This window comes from Anomaloglossus baeobatrachus, chromosome 4, assembly GCF_048569485.1.
Source record: "Anomaloglossus baeobatrachus isolate aAnoBae1 chromosome 4, aAnoBae1.hap1, whole genome shotgun sequence".
NCBI lineage: Eukaryota > Metazoa > Chordata > Amphibia > Anura > Aromobatidae > Anomaloglossus > Anomaloglossus baeobatrachus.
Window position 1 is genome coordinate 223,062,191 of NC_134356.1, and position 18,345 is coordinate 223,080,535.

The 18,345-nt window shown below is 48.6% G+C and overlaps 1 protein-coding gene across 2 annotated transcripts in view; it reads left to right on the forward strand.

The window, feature by feature from the left end:
• NR1H4 (nuclear receptor subfamily 1 group H member 4) overlaps positions 1 to 18,345 on the forward strand; it is a 304,378-nt gene that overhangs the window by 235,190 nt on the left and 50,843 nt on the right. The gene's annotated exons all lie outside the window — the stretch shown is intronic.

The window sequence follows — 18,345 nt, forward strand, 5'->3', positions numbered from 1 at the left end:
ACTATAAACACACTTTGAACGACATGATGCACCCAGGTTTAGACAACATGCATGATCCCCCTCCATTTTATGTTCATAAAACACAAAAGGTCCTCAGACCCCCCATTCTCAAGGCTGTAGTAGAATTTGCAGCTTGTGGCAAGGGTAGGCCGTCACCTGGAGTGGGGCTGAAGATGTCTCAAACCTATCTCAGTGATGTGTGGCAGCAACTGCTCCCTGGCAGACTGGCTCCAGGCCAGTGATGAGATATCGGCAGGGTTGCCAGCTTGATTTTTTTATTTTTCATGTTTTTATGGACAGCTTGTAAAAAAAGAAAAATCTCAGTCGAAATATTTTTGTGCCCATTTTTGCTCTTATTTTAGTTCCCACTTTTCAGTTCCAGTAATATGGGTCTCTTAATATGGTGCTAATTTTATTGCTTTTACAAGATGGCTGCTCTTTTTTTTTTTTACATTTTTTATTTAACAAGGAATCATACACATATAAGGCACAAAATTCTCGGATCTAACGATCCATTTGCACCCATAAAAGGCACCAAACAAGACAGGTATAACAAATGCATTACATTCTCATAAAGGCCGCTCAGACGTAAGACCTGTCTTGATTTCCAAGAATATGAAAAATTCCACAATTTTTTTTATTTACAAGATTCTATAGATCGAAGAGATGAAAAGACGAAACAGAAAGGCAGAAAGACATAAGAAGTAGCTTGTGAGGACAGAATAGAGAAAGAGTAGGTAGTGTTAGTTAAGTGATAGGAGAAGAGGGGGAAAAAGAAAAAGGAAAAAGGTCATATATTGGGAGGAGGGGAGAGGGGAAGGGGAGGGGGGTTTGTCCCCAGTTCACCTCTCAACTTAATCCGATACGTCTCGGTTTGTTGGAAATCCATCCACTCTCTCCAAGTTGCCCAGAATTTCATGTAAGTGTTATGTAGAGAGGAGGTGAGGTCCTCCATGTACATAAGGTCATTGACCTTGGAAATCCATTGTGATACAGTTGGCGGAAGAAGACTTTTCCACCTTTCTGGGATAAGATGGCTGCTCTTCATTGTTACCCTTTGAGTAATGCTCCCTTGTAAAAACCATAAAACTTAGCGACCATACTGTTTCAGAGATATGGGCCTTTCTATTTAGTGCTAAGAAAAAAACGAACTCTATGATTGATGGTATCATAATTTTAAACACTTCACACGTTTCTCCAGCTTTGACAAATCTGGGCTACCTCCCTTTTGCCATGGAACCCTTTTTGTGTGTATGCTGTTTCATCCAGAGCGTCATTTCACAGATTAGAAAATCACATGAGTTGGAAAATAGAGGGGATCCCAGGCTGTTTTTTGTTAATTATTTAAATAATTTTAACAAAACAGCGTGGAATCACTCCCAGTTTTCATAACCATCCAAGGTAAAGCAGACAACTAGGGGCTGGTATTATTAGGGTGGGAAGGACCATGGTTATTTGGCCCTCCCTAGCCTAAAACTAGCAGTCTGCAGCTCCCCATAAATTAGATTCTCCAATTCTGCCGCGGAACCTGGCTCTTCCTGATTGCCCTGGTGTGATGGCAATCAGGGTAATGGTTTATGGGGTTGTTGCCAGCTATGATCAATAGCTGCAGGCTGCTATTTTTAGGCTGGGAAGGGCCAAATATTCATGGCCCTTCCCATTCTGATAATACTAGTCCCCAGCTGTCTGCTGTACCTTGGCTGTTTATCGAAAATGGAGGGGAGCCCACGCCATTTTTTTAAAATTATTTAAATAGTTTAAAAAAACAGTGGGATCCCCTCTATTTTTGATAACCAGCCAAGGTACAGTAGACAGCTGGGTGTTGCAGATATCTATAATTTTTCTACCTTTGCACTTTTTACATATAAAAAATTCCATTCGATTCAGCATCATGCGTTTTTTCGGTACTGGTTATGTTAGAATGTCACACGGATAACACACATGTACACATGGAAGGTAATATGAATGGATAAAATGTTTCTTACATAGACGTGTGAAGGGGGCCTAAACTTTCCCATACACATTGGAATAAAATGGAGAATTTCAGCCACAAGAAACGTTTGTCAGGCGAAATTCAAGTTTGAAATTATCATCGCAAAATATTATTCTGTGAAAGATCTTTCATCCCTTTATAGCTGATGGGGTTTAAAAAGGTGAAATCTACCAAGTATGGCCAATTCATATTACAGTAAAGGCCAATATGGACTAAAATGTGCATATGAATATGAAATCAATTCTCCGCTAACCAACTTTTGTCTAATGTGTATGGTTATAAGAAATGATACTTTACAGCATTATCTTGCTTGTAGCTATTTGATTGCCTAATCTAACCCAGTGTGTTGTGTTATACCAGGGATCCCCCAACCTTTTGCACAGGAGCCACAATGGCTCGCCAGACCATGATGTGTATCTTGCGGCTGTATGCCAACTTAACGCATTGATGACAACTGAAAAGAAAACAGTTTAATAGGGTATTACCACAGTAGTAAAGCGTATATAAGAATGTAGTATGCTCACCTAGTCAGGTTGTAAATCCACAACCAAGGATTAGAAGAATAGGCTACTGAGGACCCGAAAAGTAAAGAACACTGTAACAGGAGATAAGAGGTTAAATGGAGAAGACCAGTACAGATGAATAAGTAGTTTGTTTTTTAGTCTGTGTGTTCTGAAGCAATTGCTTCTTCTTCCGGACATAAAACTCTGAGTAGTTTTATGTCCGGAAGAAGAAGCCTTGGCTTCAAAATGTGACGCCCTGGGCAAGCCAGGGGTCACAGGTCATGACACCACCACACACCCCATATTCCCTGCAGGAACACCAAGGTCAGAACACAAAACCCTTGTTGCCTTCCTCCAGGGGCTGATGTCGACACCAGGGGGTGGGCCAGGCGGTTGGCTCCGCCCACCGAGGAGTTCACAGCCCTGGAGGTGGGAAAACCAGAGAGATGAGTTTTAGAGTTGAAGTGAAGTGGTAGAGGAGCAAGAGAGAGGCGTTAAGGTGGAAGAGAAAGTGACAGTTAAGAGCCTGAAGTTGGTCCGGGTGTGTGCCCCGGACTGAGACAGCAAGGTTGGCAGACGGCGGTGACCATTTGCAGCAGAGGCTGATCGGAGGTTGCCGAAAGGACCGTGGACGGGTGGTGGCCTAGCGGTACCGGAGCGGTATACGAAGAGAAGCCAGCACCATTGGCAGGGGTCTTTCGGATCCCGGCAAGGCTAGGAGTCGCCGTGAATTTGCCAAATCCGTCAGTGAAGGGGACCTCCTGGGTCTCCCAACAGCCAAAGTCCCAATAGAAGGCAACCGTCCAACCATATTGGAGAGACACCGCCATCGCCAAGGCACCAGTTTCTCAGGGCCAGTGCCTGCGGGCAAAAGAGGGGCTCCTCCGGCTCATATCCAAGCTGGGGAGCGGGTTACCGGTGGGAATCCATCGCTACCAACAACCGTATTTAGGTGCAGGAAAGAGACAGTCACCGCTAACTTGCAGGGAACATCAACACCACAGCCGTCCGAGGGAGCCGTCCAACCAGCCGCTTGTTTACCGTGAACTGTGTCATCATCCTTGGGCTGAGTGAGTACCTCCGTGCCGTGCGGCACAGCGCTGCCCCTGCGCCCCTGCACCCCAACAGGCCCCATAACCCGCCTGTCAACCATCCTAACTCTTCATCATCGGGTCCCGGGACCACCAACCCCCCTACCCACGGAGGGGAGGGCCAACATCTAGCTGCTCCATACCATCACTCCCGGGATCCCCATACAGAGCAGCGGTGGTGTCCACACAATCACCACAACCGTGGGTGGCGTCACGGACAATAAATCCCCAAAACCAATCCCCCTTTTCACTCACGGGCGAGGAGCGCCGCTCGAGTCCCCGGGATCCGGCACAGCGCTTGAGCCACCGAGCAGCAGAGGCCACAGCAGCAGCGGTAGCCGGACCCGAGCAGAGGGAGAGCGCAGCGTCCCCTCCTCCTCCCACGACAAAAACATGCAGAGTAATAAACTACTTATTCATCTATCCTGGTCTTCTCTATTGGCAGCACAGACTTAACCTCTTATCTCCTGAAACACAACTTAATGCAATAGTAGCAGGTCTAGGAAATAGCTAGACCAGGTCTCCAGATGGTGACTTTTCTGAATATCCCCACACAGAACAATAGATCTGGATGCACATACAGTGTTCATGCATTTAGAAAAGATAAATTAAGTGGTAAGCTGGAAATACAATGATACTGTCAGAGGGAGGTGCTTGAAGCTGGATGTAATGTGAGTACTTGATGCAACAAATCGAAATGAGGGTAAGCTGGGAGTCTCTGAGTGCAAGTATACTGCCTTGGTGTAAATTCTTTAAAGGAGTTGTCCGACAAACTCCCAAAATTTTTTTTAAGCTATCTGTGCTGTATTGTCATATAAAACACCCCTTCCTTTTTTTTTCTTTTTTAACTTTTGTTCCTCCTGAATTAACCCTTTATTCTCTGCAGCTTTGTTTACCTGCAACTCAACCAAACATGATAACTTCCTATGCAAAACCTCAAAGTCAGAGCTGGTACCGCCCAGCCTCACTGTCCAACCCCGCCCTCTGCCCACACATTCCCTGTCAGTATTCTGCCCCAGCACCTGATAGATAAATGAATACTATGTAATGAAGACTATATATAGTCCCCAATGTGAGTCTATAGGATATATACACACATACACATATACTCACACACATACACCCACCCACAAACACCTAGAGTTATATAATACTTCTCTGCCCCCCCAGCATCCCCCCCGCTCTGTCTCTCCCCCTGCACTCTCTTCTCTGCCCCCCTCCCCTTGCTCTGTCTCTCCCGCGTGCACTGTCTTCTCTGCCACCCTCCTTCCCCATACTGTCTCTCACCCATGCACTGTCTTCTCTCCCTGCACTCTCTTCTCTGCCGCCTCCTGACGCTCTGTATCTCACCCGTGTACTGTCTTCTCTGCCACACTCCTTCCCCAAACTGTCTCTCACCCATGCACTGTCTTCTATCCCCCTGCACTCTCTTCTCTGCCACCCACCCTCCCCCCCGCTCTGTCTCACCCGTGTACTCTGTTCTCTCCCCCTGTGCTCTCTTCTCTATCGCCCCCCCTCCCCCTGATCTGTCTCCCCCCCTGCCCTCTCTTCTCTGCCGCCCCCATCCCCCACCACTCTGTATCTCACCTGTGCACTGTCTTCTCTCCCCCTGCACTCTCTTCTCTGCCGCCCCCCTCTTTCTCACCATGCACTCTCCTCTCTGCTCTCTTCTCTCACCCATCCTTTAACTTCTCCTCCGTGCTGTGATGAGTGCAGCCTGCTTACAGCTAGGTGATGCAGAGCTCAGTGCTGTTGTTCGCTAGTGTCAGGTGACATCCCTGCTCTCTGCCCCTGGTTGTATTACCCGGGCCCCATACATCACAATGAGCTGTGACAAACAGCGCTGACTGTGTCCTAGGCAGAGAGGGCAACCCTGTTTGTCCAGGACCCGGGCACTTACATGGCACAGATAGCAGTGCATAGGGAGCGGGGGAGAGTACGGAATGTGGGAAGGGGGCGGGGGCTCATCGCACTGTATCTTGTCGGCTGCAGGGCGGCAACATGACGTTGGCTGTGATGACATCAACAAGGTCCAGCCCCTGTTGACTTATCACAGGAAGCAGCAAAATCACGGCAGGAGCGGTTACATAACCGCTCTGAGGAGGGGGAGAGGGGCTGACAGCAGGGCAGGTAGGTAGTTGCTATCTACTTACCTGCCCCAATGTAGCCCAAAAGTGAAATAACAAAAAAAGAAGTAAAATAAGCCGAATAACCCCTTTAAGGAAAATTTGGGTGTGTTTATACCGATAATGGGGCTTCTGGGCATTACTACTATGGGGAAGGCAGGCGCTGGATGTCACTACTCACGAGGACTCTGGATGACACTCTCGTTCCTTTCTCAGAGCTGAATGTGGCTCTCAGGGTAAGAAGAGTTGGACACCACTGTGTTATACTGTAGAAAGTTCTGCTTCAAAACGGAAAAGAACTGGAGTAGTGAATTAACGGTACATATAGTGCCACCTAGTGGAGTAATTTGATAACACATAGGCTGTATACTGTACAATAATTTACATTACGTTATTGTCAAGAGTATATCTCCATCGTACTAATATACAGTGTTATACCAAAAGGTCATTCATTCACGCACATGTGGTGGGTTCATGGACACAACTTTTTTTTTTTTTAATTTGTTCTGCTACAAAAATAATTGCTGTACTGTTTTTTATGATAGTTATTTTTTTTTTTATACACAGTTCTTTTTCCAAGTTATTTTTTAAACGGACATTAAAATGATGTATGAAAATAGATTCTGGACAAAATCTTCAACACACTTGTTGAGCGTATAGACTGACCACCACAGTCTTTCTTCTTTCCACTTGTAAATCAAAAAGGTCCGTGGAGCCTCTGTTAGGAGTCTCAACATGGAAAATAGCTAGATATCCCTCTGGGAAGGACCCAGCCAAGGAGTGGCTCTTTTTAGGAGACCACCATAACCACCATATTAAGTGGCCCTTTTAGGCAATATCCAGCTCTTGATGAGTTTAAGATATGACAAGGGAAATACTAAGGCCAGGTATCCATCCACAGACCGCTGTTTTGGGGTATTGCTCCTCATCAGTGTGGAGTAGGATTCTGGCCAGGTGGGAGCAATGTCTAGTTGACCGGCAAGACAAAACAATCACTGATCTCGGGGAGACCAACCAGAGAAAACACTGCCGGCAGCCAGCGAAGGCGCTCAACACAGTGAAATCCTAGGTGCATTGCCCCCTGGGAAGTATGCAAATCAAAAAGGTCTGTGGAGCCTCTGTTAGAAGATCAGTGATTGTTTTGACTTGCTGGTCTACTAGACATTGCTCCCACCTGGCCAGAATCCAACTCCACACTGATGAGGGGCAATACCCCGAAACAGCTGTGGATGGATACCTGGCCTTGGTATTTCCCTTGTCATATCTTTAAACTCGTCAAAGAGTTGGATATTGACTAAAAGGGACACTTAATATGGTGGTTATGGTGGTCTCCTAACAAGAGCCACTCATTGGCTAGGTCCTTCTCTGAGGGATATCTGGCTATTTTCCGTGTTGAGACTCCTAACAGAGGCTCCACGGACCTTTTTGATTTGCATACTTCCCAGGGGGCAATGCACCTAGGATTTCACTGTGTTGAGCGCTTTCGCTGGCTGCTGGCAGTGTTTTCTCTGGCTGGTCTCCCCGAGATCAGTGATAGTCTTTCTTTCCACTTGTGACATTAGCCCATTAAATTGCACGAAAAACTACCTCAAAAAGTTTATGGGGGTAATTAACAGCACTTAGCTGGAGTATCATGTGCAAAGTGCACACCAGAGGTGTCATCACTTGCAAATTTTTAAAGTCATATATATACACACACACACACACACACACACACGGAAATACAGTGTCTTGAAAAAGTATTCATACATACCCCATGAACTTTTCCCCCTTCTTTTAGGTTACACCCACAAACTTAAATGTCTTTTTTGAGGATTTTATATGATATCCAATCACAAATTAGTGATTTGTGCTGTATACCGCAATGTGATATTGTAGTATATAGTACAAATAATCAGATGATCTCAAGTTCAATTCCCCTAAAACAGGGTTGGGAAACCTTTTTTCTGTCGGGGGCCATTTGGAAATTTCTACCAACCTTCGGGGGCCGCAAAAAATGATCACCTTGAAAATTACCCTAATATATTTAGTCAAACAATTAATTAATACACCCTTACTGTGGTGGCTGGAGCTTCTCTCTGGTAAAGCTGTGATGTTCGGTGATATTGGGGATTCTCACAACTGCTTTACCAGGTTCGTCTTGGTCTGGAGCACAGTCAACTGATTGGTAAATCATATACATCATGTAGGAGACGCTGGAGGCACATACATCACAGGAGGGACTGGGGACATACATTATATATATTGTGAGACTCATGTGGGATTAGTGGATGAGGGCAGGTATATCTCACCCTGGTATCGGTCCTATGTGACTTAGCCTGGTCAGGATCACCTGGCTGCTAATGGATTAATGGGAGGTGAAGGACTGATGTAAAAGGAGTCTGAGAAGTTGGGGGAGGGTCTCCATCTGGGCAACACAGTAAGCCCGTCTGTGTAGGAGACACTTGTGAGTTGGAGCAGTGCTTGATGTCTGTATGTTTTAGCTGGAAGGGAGAAGCCCTCCAGTTTGTAGTTAGGATATCACCGTGCATAGTTAGCGCCGGACAGGCAAGGATTTATTTTGTTGGTGTTTTTCTTTTGTTTATGCTTCACTGTAATAAACCTGACCAAGCGTCAGTTACACCTTGAATTCGGCTGTCTGCCTGAGGTGAATACGTGCCCTTTGTACCCAGCAAAGGCGATCCCTGAGCGTGTTATCACAAAATATATATATATATATATATATATATATATATATATATATACATATATACATACATACATACATACATACATATATACAGTATATATACATATACATACACACACAGGAGGGGCCGGGGACATATATATACATCACAGGAGGGACTGGGGCTCGGACATTACTGAGGGGGGGCACGAACAGTACTGCTGGGCAGGCACAGCACTGGCGGTGGCATGGACAGCACTGGTGGTGGCATGGACAACACCAGAATGGCACAAACAGGACTGGGGAATATAAACAGGACTGAGGAAGCACAGACAGCACTGGGGGGGTGGCATACAGCACTGGGGGGGGGGGGGGGGGCGCAAAGCACTGGGAGGGAGGCACACACAGCACTGGGAGGGAGGAACACACAGCACTGGGAGGCATACAGAGCAACGGGAGGCAGAAGTTTCACAGCAGTGAGTAGCAGTAGGCTCACAGCAGGGAGGCAGGAGGCTCACAGCAGGGAGGCAGGAGGCTCACAGCAAGGAGGCAGGAGGCTCACAGCAAGTAGGCAGGAGGCTCACACAACAGGGAGGCAGGAGGCATTCACAGCAGGGAGGCATGCACAGCAGGGAGGCATTCACAGCAGGGAGGCAAGAGGCATTCAGAGCAGGGAGGCAGGAGGCATTCAGAGCAGGGAGGTAGGAGGCATTCAGAGCAGAGAGGCAGGAGGCAATCACAGCAGGGAGGCAGGAGGCAATCACAGCAGGGAGGCAGGAGGCAATCACAGCAGGGAGGCAGGAGGCATTCAAAGCAGGGAGGCAGGAGGCATTCACAGGAGGGAGGCAGAAGGCATTCACACCAGGGAGGCAGGAGGCATTCACACCAGGGAGGTAGGAGGCATTCACAGCAGGGAGGCATGAGGCATTCACAGCAGGGAGACAGGAGGCATTCAGATCAGGGAGGCAGGAAGCATTCAGAGCAGGGAGGCAGTCAGAGCAGGGACGCATGCACAACAGGGAGGCAGGAAACATGCACAGCAGGGAGGCAGGAGGTATGAACAGCAGGGAGGCAGAAGGCATTCACAGCAGGGAGGCAGGAGGCATTCACAGCAGGGAGGCAGCACGCTCACAGCAGGGAGGCATGCACAGCAGGGAGGCAGGAGGCATGCACAGCAGGGAGGCAGGAGGCATTCAGAGCAGGGGGGCATTCAGAGCAGGGAGGCATTCAGAGCAGGGAGGCAGGAGGCATGCACAGCAGGGAGGCAGGAGGCATGCACAGCAGGAAGGCAGGAGGCATGCACAGCAGGGAAACAGGAGGCATTCACAGCAGGGAGGCAGGAGGCATTCACAGCAGGGAGGCAGGACACTCACAGCAGGGAGGCAGGACGCTCACAGCAGGGAGGCAGGAGGCAGGCACAGCGGGGAGGCAGGAGTCACACAGCAAGTACAGCTGTGAGGCCAGTAAACCTCTTACCTCTTTCCCCTCTTCTGTGGGACAGGAACACAGCACATCTCATGTGTACACCACCCACAAAGTAGGTCCTCAGCATGCTGGCACAGGCCACACATTGTGATTTAAAGGGCCGGCAGCCGACAACTGCGGCTACCAACCCAGTACTGCGGTCTCCGGGAATGTGCCCAGGGGCCGCATAAAAAATCTTTGAGGGCCGCATACGGCCCGCGGGCCGGAGGTTCCCCATCCCTGCCCTAAAAGGACTATAAAATCATTAAGAAAATACAAAAAAGGTTTTAAAAAAATATTTTAAAATAAAAATCAACCACTCTCTAGGTAAAAAACAAGAAAATGTAAAAAAAAAAATACCTTCTATCCCTGTGTTCACAAAAGTCTGATTTATCAAAATTTTAAATTAATTAACCTACTGGGTAAACACTAGAGAAAAAGAATTGAGGCTTCTGAATTGCTGTTTTTTGGTCGCAACTTGTGAACTAAATGTCTTATCCACCTAAAAATAGTATAATAAAAACATCAGGTCACCCTGCAAAAAAGTAGCCCTCACACAGCTCCATCAATCGCAAAATAAAAATAAAAGGAATTTTTATATACTATATATATATATATATATATATATATATATATATATATATATATATATATATAAGAATTTCAGAATTTTTTTTCACTACTTAAATAAAAAAGCTATGCAAATTGCCACCAACATAATCGTACTGACCCGGAGAATCATATATCCAGATTATTTTTACTACACAATCAACACCATAAAAACCAAACCGAAAAAATAAATGCTGAATTGCATTTTTTTTGTAGTTTCACCACACTTTGGAATTTTTTCCCATTTTCCAGTTCATTACAGGGCAATATGAATGGTGTTATTCAAAACTGCAACTCTTCCTGCAAATAAAAAAAGTCCTCATATGGATATGTGGGTGTAAATACCAACATATTATGGGTCTTGGAAGGATGAAATACCAAAATAAACGGATTTTTGTGTACTTACCGTAAAATCGTTTTCTCTTAGCCATCATTGGGGGACACAGGACCATGGGTGTTATGCTGCCTATCCATAGGAGGACACTAAGTAGATTCAAAAGCATAGCTCCTCCTCTGCAGTATACACCCCTTGGCCGGGCCAGGCAACCTCAGTTTTAGTACACAAGCAGTAGGAGAAAAAAACAGTAAAAACTTCTCAACAGAGGAACATGAGAAAAGAAGAGTCATAACCAGATAAGGTACTGAGAGAACCAAGGCCCAAAAGGGCAACAGGGTGGGTGCTGTGTCCCCCAATGATGGCTAAGAGAAAACGATTTTACGGTAAGTACACAAAAATCCGTTTTTCTCTGACGCCTCATTGGGGGACACAGGACCATGGGACGTCCTAAAGCAGTCCATGGGTGGGTAAACAATAAACAACGCAACCCAAGAACTAGGAACCAGTCCCAGATAGCTAGGAGCGCCTACTGAGATAGGTGCTCCACTATCGTTTGCAGAATTTTCCTACCTAGGTTCGCCTCAGCCGAAGCCTGGGTATGGACTCAGTAATGCTTTGAAACAGTATGTAGGCAAGACCAGGTCGTAGCCTTACACCTCTGTTCCACTGAAGGCTGATGCCTAATGGCCCAAGAGGCGCCAACTGCTCGCGTGGAATGAGTCTGCAGCCCACTAGGTATGGGCTTGAGTTGCAAGCGGTAGACTTCCTGGATCGCAGAGCGAATCCAGTGAAACAGCGTTGCCTACGACGCTGCCTGTTCTTTCTTAGACCTTTCAGGAATGACGAACAAGGAGTCTATGTTACTAAAGGGCTGTCCTAGGTACGTAATATCTGAGAGCCCTCACAAGATCTAGCGAATGTAGAAACCTTTCCACCCTATGGACTGGGTGTGGACAAAAGGAAGGCAGAACAATGTCCTCGTTCATATGAAACGGGGAAATAACCATCGGAAGAAAATCCGGAAGGGGGCGTAGAACCACCTTGTCCTGATGAAAGATTAGAAAGGATTTGTGGCAAGAGAGTGCTGACAGTTCCGAAACTTGTCTGATGGACGTAATCACCACTAAGAATGTTACCTTCCAGGAGAGAAGAGTAACAGAAGAACAGAAGATTCCTTAAGAGGTTCAAAAGGGGACCTCTGGATACTGTCCAAAACGAGATTGAGGTCCCATGGGTCCAGCGACCGTTTATACAGGGAAACTAGATGGGAAACACCCTTGAGGAAAGTCTTGACTTGAGGATTGCAAGCTAGGCGGTATTGATAGAATATTGAGAGAGATGAAACCTGCCCCTTAAGGGAGCTGAGGGCCAACCCCTTTTGCAACCTGACTGCAAAAAAAAAATCAAGAATTCTGGGGATCGCCAGAGGCATAGGTCGGACATTAGATTCCCTGCACTGGAAAGGAAAGTTTTCCACGTACGGTGGTAAATATGGGATGAAGGCCGGCTTTCGGGCACTGTACATGGTGGAGATGACCGCAGGAGAGAATCTCCCTCTTTTTAAAGTCCAGGTCTCAATGGCTAGGCCGTCAGCTTCAGGGCTCTGGAGTTCTGATGGGAAATGGGCCCTTGGGTCAGCAAGTCTGGGATGCTTACGAGGCGCCATGAGCAATTGTACTAATTCAGCATATCAGGCGCACTTGGGCTAGTCCGGTGCTATTGGTATCACCGGGACTCCTTCTGCCTTGATCTTCCTGATTATTTGCAGCAGCAGGGGCAGAGGCGAAAAACATGTAAGTTAGACGGAAACCACTTCAGCAGACTAGAGCATCCACGCCAATGGACTGTGGATCACGTGACCTGGCTAAGAATGCGGGTACCTTTGCGTTCAACCTTGAGGCCATTAGATTATTATTATTTATTATTATTTATTTATAGAGCACCATTAATTCCACGTCTGGTGTACTCCAGTGAGTGCAGATGTGTGGGAACACTTCTGGGTGGAGAAACCACTCTCCGGCGGCCAGGCCTTGGCGACATAGAAGGTCCGCCACCCAGTTCTCTACTCCCGGTATGTGTAACGCTGAAAACACAGACCCCCGTCGATTCGGCCCAGGTGAGGATCCTGAGGACCTCGAGCTAAGCTGTCTTGCTGCTGGTACCTCCCTGCTGATTGACATAGGCCACAGCTGTTGCATTGTCCAATTGGACCCGAATCAAACGACCTGCTAGCAGAAGGGGGGAATGACCTGAGCGCGAGAAGATCACGCTGATTTTCAGGATGATTTCTGGGAAGGGAAGACTCCTGGGGTGTCCAACGTCCCGAAGCAGTGTGGAGCCAGTACGCTGCTCCCCAGACTAAGAGGCTGGCGTCCGTGGTCAGGAACAGCCAGTCCACTTGGAGGAGAAAAACTCCTTCTCGATATGGAAGAGGACTGAAGCCACCAGCAAAGCGCATACCTGACTGAAGGTGTCAGGTGAAAAGTTCGTCCAAGGAAAAGGGGCTCTTGTCCCAGGCAGCTAGAAGTGCAAGCTGCAGTGGGCGGTGGTGTGGCTAAGCGAGCAGCACTGCCTCTATAGCCGCCGCTATTCTACCTAGCACTCTCATACTGAATCGTATGGAGCAAGAGGAGTACGTAGAGGGCAGTGTACCGCTTGTTGGAGAGCGGTCACCTTGTCTTGAGGGAAAAATATCAAGCCCCGAAGAGTGTCCAGGGACATGGCCAGGGAGGTGATGGATTTTGACGGGACCGGGGATGATTTGACTGGAGTCAGAAGCCGCCCTAAGCGGGATAGGGTGCCCACAGAGATCTGCACGCTGGTTGAGCCCTTGATGAGGAGGTCATCCAAGCAAGGCAGAACAGCCACTCTCCTGGCGTGAAGGGCACTCATGGCGGCCGCCATGACCTTAGTTAAGACCCTTGGTGCTGTGGCAGAGCCGAGGGTAGGGCCACAAATGAAAAAAAAGTCCTGAACCGCGAAGCAGAGGAATTTTTGGTGAGCTGGAGCGATGGGTATGTGCAGGTACGCGTCCCTGATAGCTAGGGAGGCAAGGAATTCTCCTTCGACCATAAAGATAATAATGGACCCTAAGAAGTCCATTCTGAATCTCCTTACGTGCACATGTTTGCTCAGGTGTTAGAGGTCCAGGATGAGACGAACTGACCCGTCCTTTTTTGGGGACCACGAGAGGTTGGAATAGAAGGCCTTGAACCTCTCGCCGCCCGGAACAGGTACCATCACCCCCACCGTTTGGAGGGAGTGGATTGCTGAGGAGAAGGCCTCGTGGTGTTTTGGAGCCTTTGGGGGGGGTTTGAGAGAGTAGACTGACCAGGGGATCAGGTCCAGAATTCGATGTGGTAACCGGAAGACACAAGGTATCACACCCATTTGTGGTCTGAAGCGGCGGCCCAGATGGAGGAGGACGAGACTCCTCGGTCTTTGTCTAGACTGCCAGGACGAGGTGGACTCGGGGAGGGCTGAGAAGGTCGGGCCCTGCGTGTCTAGTAAAAAACATCCTGGGGTACAGTTGGGGGAGGGAGGTATTCTTTTCCTCCCGTGGCGTCAGACAAAAAAAAAGCCTGTCCAGACAATCGGCAAACCATTGGCCTGGAAAGGAGTACTGTGAGAGGCTTCTTAGAGACCGAACCAGAGGGCCTTACGGATGGCTATGGTATTTGAGGCAGCAATAACTGCGCAGGTAGCAGCGCCGAGGGAGGCCTGCATGAGGTACTCTGCTGCCGCAGCAATGTGAATGGTTACATCTGTAAGTGTCTGAGGGAAACTGGTAGTCCTGGTGCCTGTGCGACCCACACGGAAGGGGAGAGGGACCCACGGCCTCGAGGCAGAGCGATCGAGCTGCTCCACTTGTCTGTCGGGTCCTTGAAGGAGGATCCATCAAGTAAAAGACAGGAGGGTCCTTCAGGCAGGCGGAAGCCGGGTGAGGGTCCACCGAGGCTGGATCGGCCCAGCCATTAGAGACAGCTAAGCCAAAGGGGTACCGGGACTCCATGAGTTTACGGATACCGAAGCGCCGTCAAAAAGCTTTTTTTTTTTTTTTTTGAGGTTTCTTCACCCTTTTAAAGGAGACTGCAGGGTCAGTAGTAGTGGATGGGAGATCTTCCACATGGAGAGTTTTGGTAGATTGCTGTAATAAGGGAGTCCATCGCAGCTTGATCGCTCGGGGAGGTTGAAACCAAGAAATCATCCCAGTACAAACGTCATTCCCCTTCCTCCGACTCCTCAGAGACCGCGGAACATGTGGGAGAATCCCATCTGTGTACCCCCGAGGGAGAACCATGGGGGTTATGCCCTCTTTCTGATCTGCAACCGGTGAAGCAGAGGGCTGATTCTTATCAGAAGGACCCTCTATAGAGGTGTCATCAGACTGCGTTCTGTCCAGGAGCCCCGAGGGGTTTAGGACGATGTTGCATAGCCAGCACCAGGTTCTGTTAACTTTGCCCATTCCGGGGGACAGGGAGCAGTAGGCTTTGGGCTGGCAGCGGTTGCTGCGGTGGTGGCGGGGGGGGGAGCTACAGGGGCACCGGACTCACAGAAGGAAGAGGTGCTATCATCCCCTAGTAGCTCAGCGTGGCAGGATACATTAAAAGTCTTATAGTTGTTGCTGTAGTTGTGCAGGGCATAAAATATGTGACTGCAGCCCCAGGCTGATGAGCCACAAACTCTGATTGTAATGAGGGAGCAATGCTCTGCAGAGTTAATATGCAAGTGAGGCTATATCTCATCCAGAACCCTGATGACCCCTTCCCCCTCCTGCGTCACAGTTCCTGTGGGAAGGAGGAAGCCAGCTCTGAGAGACGCCCACAGGCTCTGATCACAAGAGGAAGCAATGCTCTGCAGATCCTGTGTGAGGAGGGTTACGCGCTTTCGTGAGGGAGCGTGGCTTATCGAGTGTCAGAGGGGGCGGGGCTTAGCTCTGACAAGAAGGCATGAGAAAATATAATAAACAAAAAAAAATGGTGAGAAGGGACTCCCCTTCCCCCCTCCAGCCCTGCACAACAATGGTGGACAGAAAAACCTCTATAAGTGTGCCACAGCAGCGGGTGCACTTAGTTCAGGGAGTTGTCCCCTCCCCCCGCCACAGGTGGAATGCTATGCAGGAGTCTGCAATCACAGCCTTTGTGCATCCAGTCAGTGTGACCTTTGCTCCAGTTTCCTGTCAGGGAACCAGTGTGCAGATTCTGATGCCTGCTGTGCCTGGTCACAGAACGTGTATCAACTCAGACCCTGCCAGAGGGAGTGCGGAGGTTTTTCATCTGTTCTGGGGCTCTGGAAAAATCAGAATGATCTCACCTCAACTCCTGTGGAGATGGCAGTCTGGTCACGCTGGTACGGAACGTATATCAACTCAGAGCCTGCAAGAGGGACTGAGGAAGTTTTCATCTGCTCTGGGCTCTGGAAAATCAGTGCCATGAGACCTGTTGTCCAGTGAGTAACAGCCCAGGATCCAGCATCGCAGGAGGGGGTACGGGGAGGCAACACTCCGCGTTCCCACCTGTTGATGGTTTTGGGAAATCGGTCCCCGAAGGAACCGTCGCCCTCTAAAAACAAAAAATTCTTGCTGCAGTAGTCTGCAGAGATGTGCCTCCTATAGACACTAAGCTAAAACTGAGGTTGCCTGGCCCGGCCAGGGGGTGTATACTGCAGAGGAGGAGCTATGCTTTTGCATCTACTTAGTGTCCTCCTATGGATAGGCAGCATAACACCCATGGTCCTGTGTCCCCCAATGAGGCGTCAGAGAAATTATGGGTCTTGGAAGGATGAGAGGAAAAATAAAAAGCAAAAATGAATAATCGCCAGGTTCTTCATGTGGTAAGGCACCACTCTGCCTTTTTTTTTTTTTTGTTTTTGTTTTTTTATTTCATACGGAGTGGTATCACTGATGCCAGTTTCCTGTTCTTAGGCTGATTTCACACATCCGTTTTTCACCTGAGAGCGGTGGCCGCGTATAACCTGAGTGACATCATCGCTGATAGCGTGACTCACTTCAGTTGCTGCGTGGAGCTGACAGAGAGCGATCGTGGTCTGTGGCAGCTCTGTCAGCTTCCGATGTAGCAGTGCTGAAAGTATCGTGGGACCTCGTGTGGATTACGCCGGACCTGGAGGGGCATTTGGGGATTTTAATAAAGTGGTGAACGAGGGTGTTTTTTTGTCTTTTATTCCAAAGAAAGGATTTTTTGGGTGTGTTTATTTACTTTAACTTACAGGTTAATCATGGGGGAGGGGGTCTCATAGATGCCTGCCATGACTAACCTAGGACAATGCCAGCTATGGGCTGCCATTAACTCCTTATTACCCCGATTGTCACCGCACCAGGGCAATTCGGGATGAGCCGGGTAGAGTCCTGGGACTATCGCATGTAATGGATGCGGAAACTCCGGGTGGCTGCTGGCTGATATTTTTAGGCTGGGGGGGGCTCCCCATAATGTGGGGCTCCCCATCCTGAGAATACCAGCCTTCAGCAGTGTGGCCTTATCTTGGCTGGTATCAAAATTGGGGGCGAGGGGGACACCGCACAATATAGACCCGCCCATCCGCGCTTGTGATTGGTTGCAGTGAGACAGCTGTCACTCAGCGTAGAGGTGTGTCTGACTGCAACCAATCATAGGTGCCGGTGGACAGGGGAAGCAGTGAATACGAGATAGAATAATGAGTGGCCGGCATTTTCAAAGGAGAAGCCGCGGGAACAGTGTGATAGCTGTGCAGTGCCACACCGGTGATTGGTGAGTATGAGAGAGGGGGTGAGAGGGGGAGACCGACAAGAGAGAGACCAACCAATGAGAGAGAGAGAGAAACCGACCGACGAGAGAGACCAACGAGAGATTGATTTTCTGTCCAGAAAATAATTTCTACCTCTTCTGGGCATGCTCAATTGTAAAAAAAAAAAAGGATCCAGCCGCTATTTCAGTCTTTTGCTGGATGTCCCAGGATCAGGCGCACATAGCCTGTCATTCTATAACATGCCGCACAGCGCCGGATCTGGCGTGGTCCATTTTTTTGCCGGAGAAAAACGCTGCATGCAGCGTTGTCGATGGATCAGCTATTTATGCCAGATCCGGCAAAAGCCGGTTGCAACGCAAGGCCATGCAGCACAATCCGGCGCTAATACAAGTCTATGGGAGAAAAGAACGGATCCGGCGACAACACATGCCAGATCCGTAGACTTACATTAAGGCTATGTGCGCACGTTGCGTACAGTCACTGCAGAAATTTCTGCATCGCTCTGAAGAGCACATGTGCGCTTTAAATCGCTGCAGAAATGTCAGTAGTGAAAGCCGATTCAATGCGCTCTGCCTGCAGCTCCTCCCATAGACAGAGCGGGAGCTGCCGGCAAAGCGCAGGAAAGAAGTGACATGTCACTTCTTTTTACGCAGCGCTTTGGCAGTAGCCGAAGCGCTGCGCTCTTAAACGCCACGTGTGCACGGCCCCTGCACAATCTCCATAGACTGTGCAGGGGACGCAGGACGCATGCAGTTACGCTGCGCTACAAAGCGCAGCGTAACTGCATGTATTTACGCAACGTGCGCACATAGC